A 13,539-nucleotide genomic window follows, 5' to 3' on the forward strand; every position below is an offset into this window, starting at 1 on the left:
CACATCGGGCTCCCTGCTCCGCGGGAAGCCCGCTTCTCCCTTTCCCACTCCCCCTGCTTGTGCTGCTTGTGTTCCTTCTCTCGCTGTGTCTCTCTCTGTCAAATAAATAAATAAAATCTTTAAAAAAAAAAAAAAAGATCTCTTAGCTGGAAGCTCAGCATAGGACATACTGGCAAAGATGCTTCACCTATTCAGGACTTGCTTTATTTGTTTATTTGCTTGTTAGTTTTATATTTATTTTTATTATTTGTAAAAAGTAATTTTTTCAAGGATTTTTGTTACCACCTATGCTAATCCTTATAAAAAGCATCAAATTAATATTTAATAAAAATATGAAACTTGGTAGATTAAATAATCATGACAGATCAGGCATTCTAGAATACAGTGGATACTGCTCTTAATTTAGGTCAGACTTTTGTATATTTGCCCCTTTCCTCTCTAACATGTTTCCCAGGTGGTTCATCTCTGATGATGAAATCAAGTCCATTTAGCTGTATGGAGGTTATGGAGTTTTAAAATTATTTCGTTCTGTCTTGTTCAAATTTTTTATAGTCTTATAAGCAGATGACATGACTGCAATCACAGGACTGATCCTGGCAAAGATGCTGCATCATGCTATGGTCTATTAGGGGTTGTCCATCTATGCTCTGCAGAAGAGTTAGAGACCCATATAGGTGCGTGTGGCTGTCAAACCTGGAGTAACCTAATAAGGTAACCTCCGGTAGGTTATTTCCACAGGCACATTCCAATATCCTGGGTTCAGTCTTAGCTCCATGGAAGGGGAGGAAAGAGGATTCTAAAGCTCTTACGGGGAATCCTTGAGCACTTCACCCAAGAGGAATGCCCAGGAAAGGAAAGATAAGAGGTTAATTAAAGCCAAGTGGAAATGAAGCTGATGGGCATCTGAGCTGGGAGGGCCAGGGGACTTCAGAAATTCGAGTTCCCAGGAAGCACAAGTGACTAGAAAGTGGCAGCACTGAAGTCATCCTTGGCTCATAAAATTAGAGGTTTTCTTATCTACAGGACAGGGAAATGCAGTTTTAGTTAACAGGGCCAAAGCCTAGGAGAGAAGTATACATAATCATAAAAACAAAACAAAGAGCAAATAACACAAGAACAATCAGCCTATTGCTACCCATTTACAGGCAGTTTGTGGGAAGAGAGATGTCATGCGTTCCATCATTTTAGTGGTCAGGATTGACTGACCTCAGATCACACATGACATCAAACCCGCCTACCCAGAGAACGTCTGCATACACCATGAACATTACATTCAGTGTCTGCACACTGACTTTAGGGAGGTGCCATCTTTCATGCATATGGCTGGGATTAATTATTGACATTACTCATAATAAATAAAGCTAAACTTCATGCAAGGTGTTAGTTCTAGAAGGACCAAGAGTGCCTGCACACAATGAACTGTGGTTCTAGGTCAGTTGTCCCGAAACTTGAGTGAGCATCAGAACTACCTGTCAGGCTGGTCAAACCATGGGTTGCTGGTTCCCATGCCAAGATTTCTGAATCAGCAGATGCGGCTGGAGAATTTGCAGTTCACGCTAGTTCCAGGGGAGGCTGAGTGACTGGTCCCAGGGTCACGCCCTGATTGCCACTGTTTTTGACTAAAGGCAAAGAGGGAGCTTCAAACACAACACCAGGCTAGCCCCCAGAGAGGGTATACCATGCTGAAAGCAGGATAAACCAAAGTGTCTGATATCAAAATATTTACTACTTGGTACATTTCAAATCAATTTTTATCTCCCTCATTGGATTCTAACATACTAGAGGTAGCTGGAATTTGGCTTGTTTGTTTGGTAAGTAAATGATTCAGAGCCCCAAGGTGTGAAGCCGGTTTGGCATTGAAAAATAACCACAAGAATGAGGGCCTCCAACCACAGGCAACTCTTATGTTACCTAAAATGTCCGTTGAAGTTTAGGATCAATTTACAATGGGAGATTACACACTATGATTTCCATTATTTATTTTCATTATCCTCCATGCTGGACTTCTGATCTATAGAACAGAGAGCTAGTAAATTGGTGTTATTTTGAGCCATCAAATTTGTTGATTTTTTACACAATAGAAAAGTAAGGCAGAACAACTAAAGGACTCATTCCTGAAGCTGAGGCTAACTCTTTTACCAGACAGAAAACATTTTTAGATGACTTTACACAGCTTGCAAATTTCAAGAAAAAAGCATGAAGTTTCTTGTGGAGATACATTTTTTTTTACTTTATTTTAGATTGTGCGAATATAAGGGGGGGATCATTTTTCACCATGAGCATTTTCATAAGAAACTGCAAAAATGCAGATTATCTGATTCAAAAATCTCTTAATAAGCCACAGCATAATCTGGATTAGAGGCTGCTTCTTCCACTGTTAACGTAAATGGGTGGTTAATATCACAGTTCAGCTAGAATGTAAGAAATATCTCAAGACTTCTGCTAAAATTGAACCATTTCTTGGCCAAGATGTCACAGCCACATTCACACTTTATAAGGCACATTTGAAACAATGTCCCAAAAGCAGAAGATAAATGCTCCAAGGCAAGGGGAGCAGACATTTTGCTAGTAGATGAAGATGGAGATGAGGTTTCTTTCTCTTCCCACTGAATATGAGAGAGATAGCTTCTTGCCCAATTGGATCCATGGAGAAGCAACCTGGAAAAAGAGGCTGACAGAGATGGGGAAGGAAAGAAAGAAACCAGGGAGAGGAAGGGAAGAGAACACAACTGCTCCTGAGTGGGAAAGAAAGGATGGAGCAAGTTTTCAAGGTAGAGCTGTTTGGAGCTCACTGTCCGCACTACTAAACGTGAGGAACCCAGGCTCTATTACTTTATTGTTCTTCACATAATCCAGTGGCTCCCCAAATATGTGTTGGGTTGGAACTGAAGACTGGGGGTGAAGGCGAGTGGGGAGAAAGATCTCCAGAAAATGAAAGAGATGAGAGAGAGCCTTATTTTAGTTGAGTTGCATTTGCACGTGGTGCTGGTTGGCTGCCACCATGACGCTTGCTAATTTTTTTCTTTGTAAAAAAAAAAAAATCTCCCAATTCACCTGACACCTGAAGTCTCAGAATCTATCATATTTTATAGTCTAAGATTTGTGGACTCGGAGGGATAACACATTAACCAATGAGCTCATTCCCTGAGATGATTGTATCTGTTTTAAGCCCTCTTGGCTCAGTGCCACGGAAGGAGTAAGATGTTAATATCCATGAGGAAGTCCACTGAGACCTCAGGGACGGCTGCAGAAATTAGAGGTGAAGGGATGATCAGGACCAACTCCAAGCCTAATTCAGACCATTGCCTCGGCCGTGACTCTGAGGACTGGGATGCTTAACCAGAGTACAAGCTAAGGGACCAGCTCTGAGGGAAAATATTGCTAATTTAATGTCTTATGCGAATCTAGCAGAGGATTTTCCACGCCTTCCCCAGAGAGGGCTCCACCTCCTACCCTAGCAGGACAGCGGACTGAGGTTAACCCTTCCAAGGTGAGAGAATTGCTTCTTACAACAAGGGTGAGCTCCAAGGGCACCGTAGCTCATTAACCTGCTAATTAAGAGTAGTAAACCACAGAGCACTTAAGAAAAGGGGCACATAAGGACACATAATTAAGAAATTAAATAACAATAACTATTAGGACTTGTAACCTGAAGTTGCAACAAGGGATACATAATCGCCTTTATAGACTATATTTTAGGGAAGCTGAGGAATTCTAAGGAAGCCCAACTTTTAAAGAACAAATTTAATTGCCTAATAAACATATTGAAGCGAAACATGTAAAATTGGAGCAAATAAATTATTTTCCTATGAAAACAGAGTCAAATGACTACTGAAATTGTTATAATTACGTAATTGAAGCACTCGGGCACCGAACAGAGGTATGTCTGCCCCCCTGTGATCTGGGAGAGCTCAGTGGAGCCTGGTGTGTGTTCTCCTGGGACTGCCCCCAGGCTGTTATTCTAGACAATGTAGCCCCTCTGATGAAGGTCTGACCTCCGGAGGGAGGGGTTGTGGGAGAGTATGAGGGGGAGCAGGGTGCCTTCTCTGGGAAGTTGTGGGAGTTGCCTCTGAGGAGCTTGAAAAATACCACCCAGAACCCTGGAACAGAAAGGAGTGGAGGTGCGGAGTGAAGAGACGCACAGCTCACAGGAGGGTACCCCTCTGAGAGGTTATGGGGAAAAAGTCTGTAGCAAATAGGTTTTAATTTCTTCCTTCATTTGTGGCAATGTAACCCTCCTTTCCCAATGAGATCAAGCTGACACACCCTTTATGGTGTGGCCGCATCCCTGGCCAGCTCCTGCAAGGAAGCAAATTCGGAAAGTTCAGGATCACAATGAGGGCGATGTGGTCCGTGCATTGCACACTGTGGTGTGACGGAGGAGTCCCACTGGGCGCTGGGAGCTGGCCATGTGCATCCATCCCTTTGCATGCCACTCTGGGTTCAGCGACATCACCTTGGCAGCTTGCGACTGAGTACAGCGGGAGTATTTACACACGGAAATAGGCAAACACTGAACATCACCCCTATCTGCCTCTGCCTCTTTCTTTCTTTTTTTATTTTTTTCTGGAGAGCCAGTTTACAACTGCTGACTGCATGTCTGCACTTACTCCTTCATCGTGGAGAAGCCGGTGGCTCTCAGGAAAGGAGAGTTTGGATGGGATTCAGACCGGATGACTAAAGAGCAGAGACAATGTGAATAGTTTGAGAGCAGCTGGGAGACAGAGAGCGTGGATGGAGGGGGAAAAGGGAAATGCCTCACAGTGAGAGGAATATGATTTAGGCAGAGATGGGAGGGAAGGGCTTCGGGGCAAAGAACCCAGCGGGACTATCTGTGCGTGGTGGATTGCGGGACGGAAGGATAAGCCAGTGCAGGACAGAAAAGCCACCTGACTAGGTGTTTCCTTTGATAAAGATTACACTCAAATGAGATATCAACATTTACTGAGCATCTATTATATACCAAGTACTCTACTATATGTCAGGAATACGATGGTAGAAAAGGCACACACAATCCCTGCTTTCATGAAACCGACCATGGGGGGGTCAGTTAATAAAATATTTAACTATAAGTGATTCAAATATTACAAGGACACAATATGTCCTCATGAAACACCCGCCGACTTCCTGACCCAACACCTCGTCATTTTCCTCCAGAGCTCACAGAGCTTATAGATGGGATCATGTAGCGGGGACCCAAGAGGAGGAGCCAAGAGAACCTTCCAGGGAGCCCAGCGCAGCCAGGACTGGCTGCGTCTCTTTGGCAAGTTAACTTTCTCAACCTCCAGTTCCTACTCTTAAACATGGGTCTAACAATATCTACTTTGCAGAACCATCGTGAAAATAAGTCCTTGGGAATTGGCCTGCATTTTCCTGAATTAGGTTAGTGACTCAATAAATAGCTAGCTTAGAGCAATTCTTCCCCATCACGTCAGTGTCCGGGGAGGCTTTGCTGACGGAGACAGGGCGGGGGAGGATGAAAACGGGATCAGATCTAGGGACTATCTGCTCAGACCGTTTCAGCTAACATTGAAATCTGGTCCAGGTAAGAGGCCTTGAGCTTTAATTAACATGTTATTTCAGGAAGGACTTCTTGAGGATTGGGACACACTGCTTATTTTCTGTTGGTTAACACTGGCAAGAGGAAAATGGGCATTTATTTTCCTGCATGATTTTAGAACGGAACCTGATAAGTCTTTAGAGAATTTTCCAGGTTACAACACAAAGTGTAAGACTTTACTTAAGGTCTTTAGCATCCATCCCTGGCCGTGCTGACTGTGCCAAGAGCAGCTCACTGACCTGAATGTTTTATTAAAACTGTCCCCAACCACCTTGTTGGAGGAAATTGTGCCTAAGGAAGCATGGATTTATACGCTTTCTTATGAACTCATGAAAGGAACAAAGGATGATATATGGGACACAAATAAAAAAAAAAAATTGATGAGAAAAAGTCCACGAGTCAGGTCTCACTTTAAGGAAGCTGTGAAGAGGTAAGAGAACAGAGAAAATTCTATTTTTTCCCTATTGATGTGGTTTTTCGGTTGCTATGCAATGCTTCTTAACACCTTCACAGCTATCTATGCTAAGTTTTGTAAAAAATATGATCTATTAAAATCCTTTTGTACCCCTCAGACCCCAGTGATCACTGCAGAGGCCTGGTGTGGGAAAGCAGTGAGAGTCCCCGGATGAGCCCAAGCTACACGCGGAGGAGACTTTGTGAAGTCCTTCAAAACAGCTTCTTACATCCACGTGCATGCATCTTTGTCTCAAAATCCATAACGTGTTGTCCACACTGTGGTTTTATTTTTGCTGAACACTGTGCCAAGAACATTGGCACATTAGATGTTCCCTGAATATCCCCCAAAGCAGACAAATCAAGTTCTCCTCTACCTTACTAGTCATCAGGCCCCACCTTTGTCAAGACGCACAGAGCTATGAGACTAACCGATGGGCTCGGGTCTGGCCAGTTCCTGAGTCAGCCTGGCCAGACCTGGCAGGACCCCAGACACTCTACTGCCCACATTGGGAGGGCTCTGGAAATCGCCATGCTACCCTAAGTGTGGGACTCAGAGTGGTCCTGAAGACAGTGCTGTGTCCTCACAGGGTCACTGAGCTACACCTTCCCTCTTATCCTGGAAACATCTTCCAATTCACCCACTTGACCCATGAAGGTTATGCTGTGATTTCCTGATGAGCACATTCACCCCCTATAGGTGAAACAGCCCATGCTAACTGGCACCCCGGCACTGTCCTGCTCAGCTCTTGGTGGTCCTGCCCCTGGGGCTTCAGATCCAGATTCCTGAACCCACCCCTCCCTGGGGCACTCAGCTGCTGCTTGGCCTCTCAGACAGCTCCCTGTGGGCACTCTGCAGCTGGTTGATTTCATTCCTGTCTTTTCGCATCACACATCTGTTGGCCCAGCAATATTTCCTCCTTCCAGATCCCCGTTCTCTGTCAGCTCAGGGCTCTGCTCCGTGAAATGCTTGGAGACCCTGGCTCCTTCTAGATCATTGCTCTGCGAGACCTCATGGTCCAAGATGATGGCTACAGCTCCAGCCTTAACATCTGCATTCCAGGCAGAAAGATGGAGGAAGGGACAAAGAAGGAGTAAAGGACCCAGGCCAGCTGTCTTTTAAGAAAGTTTCCAGAAACCAGTTCACAACATTTCTACTTAACACCCCGTGTTCAGAACTCAGTAGGAGCTTTATCAGAAAGGGAGGCTGGGAGTTCTAGACTTTATTTTGGGCTTTCTGTTACTGTGGAATAAGGGGGACGGCAAGCAATTTTAGCCACATCCATGAACCTTCAATCACAGTGAACTAATTATCATTCCCCCAAAACACCATCCCCTTTGCGAACCCCATCTTTGTCATCACCCTTTGTTTCTTTCTAGAACGTCTTCTCCTTCTTCCTGGCCTGAAAACAAAGTGTGAATTCGTCCTTCATAATGTCTCAGTTCCTACTTCCTCTCTCTAGTTAGCATCTTCTGCACGCCAGCCATGGTTCTAAGAAGGGCCCGTGCATTAGTTCACTATCACAGCTTCCTCAGAAAGTAGGTTCTCTCATCAACCCCTTTGACAGAAGATGCAATAGAGCCATGGCGAGGTTACAAACAACGTGCAATGTGGCCGAGCCAGTGACACAGAGCCCACCCCCACCCCTGCTTCTCCGCTAGTCGTGGCCCTGTCCCCGCTGGTTCCCCAGCACGAGGCTGTGTTCTGTAAGTCTGCAATCACATGTCCCCTCCTGTGCTGCATGTCACATGGGCGCCACTGACCCGCCATCTCGCTGCGTGCAGGCCTGCGTCTGTGTCTGTACGTCCACCAGCCCAGGGCTCACACACTCATATCCTGGGGGAATGATTTCCTGAGGGGACTGTAAGCAACCTGCCCCACCCGAGAGGACAGGACAACTGCTCTGAGCAGAGCCGAGACCGGGAGTGTGTGTGAGGGTAAGTGTGGGGAGGGTGATGGGCGGCCCCAGGAGATGTGGGAGGAATTCCCAGCACAGCCCGGCATCCTGGGTCAGAGCGAGGGGAGGACCAGTGCGGCAGAGGGAGGAGCAGGGTATGAGAGTCCTGTGACCCCACCGTGGGCCTACGGTGCTAGATGCTGGGACCCAGGAGTGAGAAGGGTCACAGCCAAGCTGGGAGAGGCCAATGAAAATAATCAAGAGCAACAGGTCACATGGAGGGGAGAGCTGGAGGGGGCATCTGTCACTAGAGGTTGGTACAGACTGGGGTCTGCAGATGAGGTGTTACTCAGGGCTTCCCATTGCAATCAACAAAATGCCACTCTGGCCAGGGAACAAAACAGAGCAAACAGGAATGTCTAGGAAGAATTTGAGCAGTCCAGACGGTGGCGGTGGAGGAACAGCATCCCTAAAACACATGGGAGCCCCAGGGCCAACTGAGTGCTCAGCCAGGAACAAAGGAAGATGAGTGGGGTCGCTTCAGGGCACCACCACCAGGCACAAAGGCTCTATGGGCAACTAGGGCCCGTGGCTGAATCTCTCCGCACAAGGACACTGGCTGGCTGGCCTGCTTGACTGGGCTCCCACCCTTGGCAAGGAAACACAGCTCACTGTGATCCATCCCAACCTGCACGCAGCTGAAGCTTCTCGCTGCCAAAAGCAAAGGCATTCGGGGTGCGGCTTCCCAGAGCATCCAAGGGCATGCTAGCCAGGGGGGAGTGTCCTGCATCCACTAGAGATGGGAAGAATTTCCACTGACAAGTGGACAAGATATTCCTCCAGCAGCGCAGGTGGGTGAGTCAAGAAGCGGGAAGTTGGAGGTGACAGGAAAGGAATGGAGAGCAGAGCAGCTTGGGGGGAGCCAGCAGGCTATGGGGCTGGAGCAGTCATTGTGTCGGTGCCCCAAAAAAGACCCGTGTGCCCCACAAATAAGCTTTGATGTTGTTCTGTTTGCAATGGGAAGCCGCTAACGTCTATGATGAGCAGGGGTTCTGGCTCTCTTGAAATATCTTTGCAGGGGAGGGAAGGGGTGACAGGAATATTAGTCAGGAGGCCACTGCAATGTTCGAGGGAGATGTAATAAAGACTTAAGACAAGGTAGTGGCGACGGGAGATGATGCTGAAAATAAATCTCTTTTCGAAAGAGGAATTTAAAATTGTATCATCTCAATGAAGCCACTCCTCTGTGGCCAAAATCCAGTCGTGCCGACTCCAGTCGGGCGGGCTGAGCTTGGCACTCAGTAATGAATGGCTCTCTTAAAGTCACGGGACACAGCAGTCCTGCCCAGAGCTTCTGAAATATGTAGGTGCATAAATATCCACTGCTTTCTCATACAGACCTCCAGTGATGGGATAAATCAAAAAGTCCCGGCAAAGCAAGGAATGGAAACAAAAAATATTGGAGACAGCAAGGAGGAACCAGCAAACAAGGGACAAATAAAATAATAAGGATATTACACTCTGAGGATGATGGATCTCGCGCAAAAGACAGGAGGAGAGATGCATCGTCAGAGGCCAAGCAGCTGCAGACAGAGGAAACCAGTTATGCATGTTTAATTTAACAGTTCAGGAAACCCAGGTACCATTTGCATCCAAGCATGTGGTGTGCCTTGCTCCTCTCAAGAAATTATCTCCTCTTAGAAGTCCCTTGGCATGACCGCATCACTGTGGGAATGGCTACGCACCAGCCAGCGCAATCCCTTTCTCCGGTACCTGCTTCCAGCCCCAGGCGCTGGAGAGCCAGGCACCCGCTGTGCCCTTGCCTTGTGGCCCAGGCACATGGAAGGTGAGGGGCAGGCTGCTGGGGGCTTGTGGGAAAGATGCTTCCTTCTTTGTAAAATAGAGAAGCTCTCTCACCACGCTGGCGGCCCTGCTTTCTGCCTTGGGATGGCGTTACCTGAGAATAGGAGAGCTGGAATTGCGGAAGCCACTTTGCAACCCTAAGAGAAACACAGAAGAACCCCAGAGACTCTGACTAAGGTCCTGCCATCTCGGTGCTGCTGAATCCACTTTGAACCACTCGCCTTCTCGTTAAATAAACAAAGTACATTCCTATGGTTTAAACCCCTGCTGGCTGGGCTTTCTATTTCCTGCAGATGAACAGCTCCTGAACTGATACAGTCCCAACGGAAGGCTGTAAAACACGCACAGCTTGCCCCACGGTACCTGGTCCTGTCCCTGTCTGATGAGTGCTCTGTACCCAGGCAGGGAAGGGATATTATTGACCGGGTCCTTCTACACCATTATCTCTTGGAAAAAAAGAGGCACATTTATAGAACTGATTAATAATCATAATAACAAATAATTATTTTCAACATCTCAATCAAAATATTCAGTCTCTCTCCCTAGTTTCCAAACAGTACATACTATCTCCATTTTAATAAAACAAACACAAACTTCTTGATGTGCATTTCAATGGCAAGGTCCTTATCAGTTGATAAGTTTTCTGTCTCCTAATTATGACAAGCTATCTGCTTCAGAAACTCGTATACCCTTCTCGTTTTTGGTTTCTGTCTTTATTCCTGAAATAAAGTTACTTGGAGCTGGCATGACAATAATGTTCTGATGTTAAGCAATTGGATATACTAATTACAACTAAGTTTTGAAAAGAGCAGGTTTTTAATTTCCACAAATCTCTATGTTGCTATGTTCTTTTGAATTGTTTCAGGCCACACCCATAGCAGGTGGCCTCTAATGGGATTAAAACACTAAAAAATGTTAAACAAGGCATTGGGATGGATGAACCTTGCAAAGGAAGACGTGGGTGTGCAGTGAGATTGTGAATTTGAATCCCATCAATCCAAAGTCTTACAGATCAAGACATTAAGATTTTTGCTATTGGGCTTTTACAAGTTTCTTTTAGGTCTGGCATAACCAGATCATAAATCAAAAAAGAAATCCGTGTCAGTTCTTGGGAAATTAATTCTACAAGCCAGAACTAATACATTGAAGAGCTTCAAGTAACATTTGCTAAATGATCTCTTGAATTTGCTACTACCTGTCTGCCCTCACAAAGTTGTTCTTAAAAAAAAAAAAAGCCTTTGACGCACAGTTTTACTTCCACTGTCTCCTTCTATGCCAGAATTTTTAAGACCAACAGTGACTTGCTTCTGTCTCTCACAGGCAGTAACAGAAGAATGCTAATGTGGGTTACTGAAACCAAACTCATTGCTTGGTTCAAATTAATTTGCATGTGATACAACACTCATGATGATACAATTCAAAATTGATTTAAAATACTGAATATGGAGGCAGTTCAGAAAAAAAGAAAAGGCATAGCTATTTGTAAGTGATCAGTGACCAGAGTGGACTCAGAATTCTATAAACTGCAGATCTATTATTTAAGATTACTTGGTTATCAAAGCTAAATAATTTATTCACAATTTATAGTAAAAAATTCCCTGAGTTTGGATGCTGCTTACATTATAGAATGCCCAACCTAGACTAGGAGTCACGGGGAATATCTTACATGCACAGCCTGCTGGGAGTACAAAACCCCTCCCACAGTTCCACTGTGTGGCCGTGGCTGAGCATCCTTGCTGGGCTAGCACTCACCCTTTACTGCAGTGCCCATCACCAGGCAGTGAGAGAATGAGCTGGGCTGTTGCCAGAAAAACACAAGACAGGCTCGTGAGAGCTACTGTGTCTCATTTCGTCGAAGCCTGATTTATTTGATGCATTATTACAGCAAGAGCAATAATTGTGATAAAGTGCCTCTCAGTTCAGTGCCCTACGAAAAGAAGGAAATGCTCGGAGAAAATGAAAGCCCACTTAGGACTCGGACTTGAACTGCTGCTTTTAAAAAAGGGGAGACATCTCTTTTGGCATCTGAAGAGCAAGATTGCCACCTCTGGCTTACATCAACCAAACTACTAATCCTCATGTCTCTTGGGTATTGGTGATATTCCTCTCTACATCCAAGGTCTCCTGCATGTTGACTCTGCACCCATCTTCTGGGACAGAGGAAACAGTGCTTCAGTGCCAGGCTCACTAAGCATCACAGGGCAGGAACCCCACAGACCTTACTTCCATGTACTTCTTGTCTCTAGTTTTTGAAAGCCTGAAATACACACACTGCCTGTAAGGCCATGGAGAACCATCCCCCAACTTCCCTCACCAACTGCGTGCTATGGACTGAATGTTTGTGTCTCCCACCCCCAAACGTCACATGTTGAAACCCTACCCACCAGTGTGATGGTATTAGGAGGTGGGGACTTTGGGAGGTGGTTATGACTACATGCAGTCATGAAGGTGGAGCCCTATGATGGGATTAGTGCCCTTCGAAGGGCCCCAAGAGAGCCTGCTTCCACTCTCTGTTCTCTAGCTTCTGAGCACACGATCTAGAAGAAGGTTCTGTAACCCGGCTCTGCTGGCCCCCTGATATCAGACTTTCAGCCTCCAAATGAGAAATTTCTGTTCTTTATGAGCCACCCAGTCTGTGGCATTCTGTTATAGCAGCCCGAACAGATTAAGTTGCGGCATGATGGTGGGAAGTTCTTGCTTGCTCAGCCTCTGTTTCCTCCTCTGCCAAAATGGGTCTACATGTGTGTGTGAGATCTGTTTTGGTCTGTTTGGGCTGCTGGAATAAAACTGTCATAGACTGGTGGTTTAAACACCAACATTTATTTCTCACCTTTCTGGAGGCTGGGAAGTCCAAGATCAAGGCACCAGCAGATTTGGAGTCTGGTGAGAGCCTGCTCTGTGGCTTGTGGGTGGCTATCTTCTCTTGCCCTCCTGTGGTAGAGAGCAGAGAGCTAATCTCATTCAGGAGGGCTCCACTCTCACGACCTAATCACCTCCAAAGGTCCCACCTCCAAATGCCATCACCTGAAGGGTTAGGATTTCAACATATGAAATCGGTTGGTGGGGGGACATAAATATTTAGGCCATAATAAAGATTAACTATCAAAATAAACAAACAAAATCCAAATAGAGTATGTGGCATATGGGGGAAATACAAAGTATTTTATATTGGTATTTATTAGTATTATATCTGCACTTTATTATCAATTATAAAAGGTATCTTACTTATGCTAACAAACCACTGTTCCCTAGGGAACTATAAACTGACTTTCCATCATCTTCAGAATAAAATCCAATAATATTTAATGGAACAGATGCACAAAAATCTAGCACCCAAAAAGGTAAAATTCACAGTGACAGGCATCCAATAGAATTGTCCTTGTATGCAAAGAAGAAGGAAATGAGATGAATAACCAGGAAAAAATCAATTAATAGGAAAACCCCCATATAAGTGAAGGAAAAGATGGATATTATTAGAAGAGCCATCATCAGTGTCCTCTGTGTATTTAAGACAATAGAGAAAGACATGAAAACACATGAGGAAAGAACTGGAAAACACACAAAAGATTCAAAAGGAACTTTCAGAGTTTTAAAATAGAGTATCTCAAATGGAAAACAAACAATCAAATTAATAACGGATTAGATGTTACAGAAGAAAAGATCAGTGAATTTAAAGACATTGCTATAGAAATCAACCAAAAGGAAGCAGAGAGAGAAAATAAGATTAAAGAAAAAGGAACAGAGTATCAGAGCATGAGAGGCTAT

This window comes from Leptonychotes weddellii, chromosome 7, assembly GCF_054177405.1.
Source record: "Leptonychotes weddellii isolate Sample4059 chromosome 7, ASM5417740v2, whole genome shotgun sequence".
Taxonomy (NCBI): Eukaryota; Metazoa; Chordata; class Mammalia; order Carnivora; family Phocidae; genus Leptonychotes; species Leptonychotes weddellii.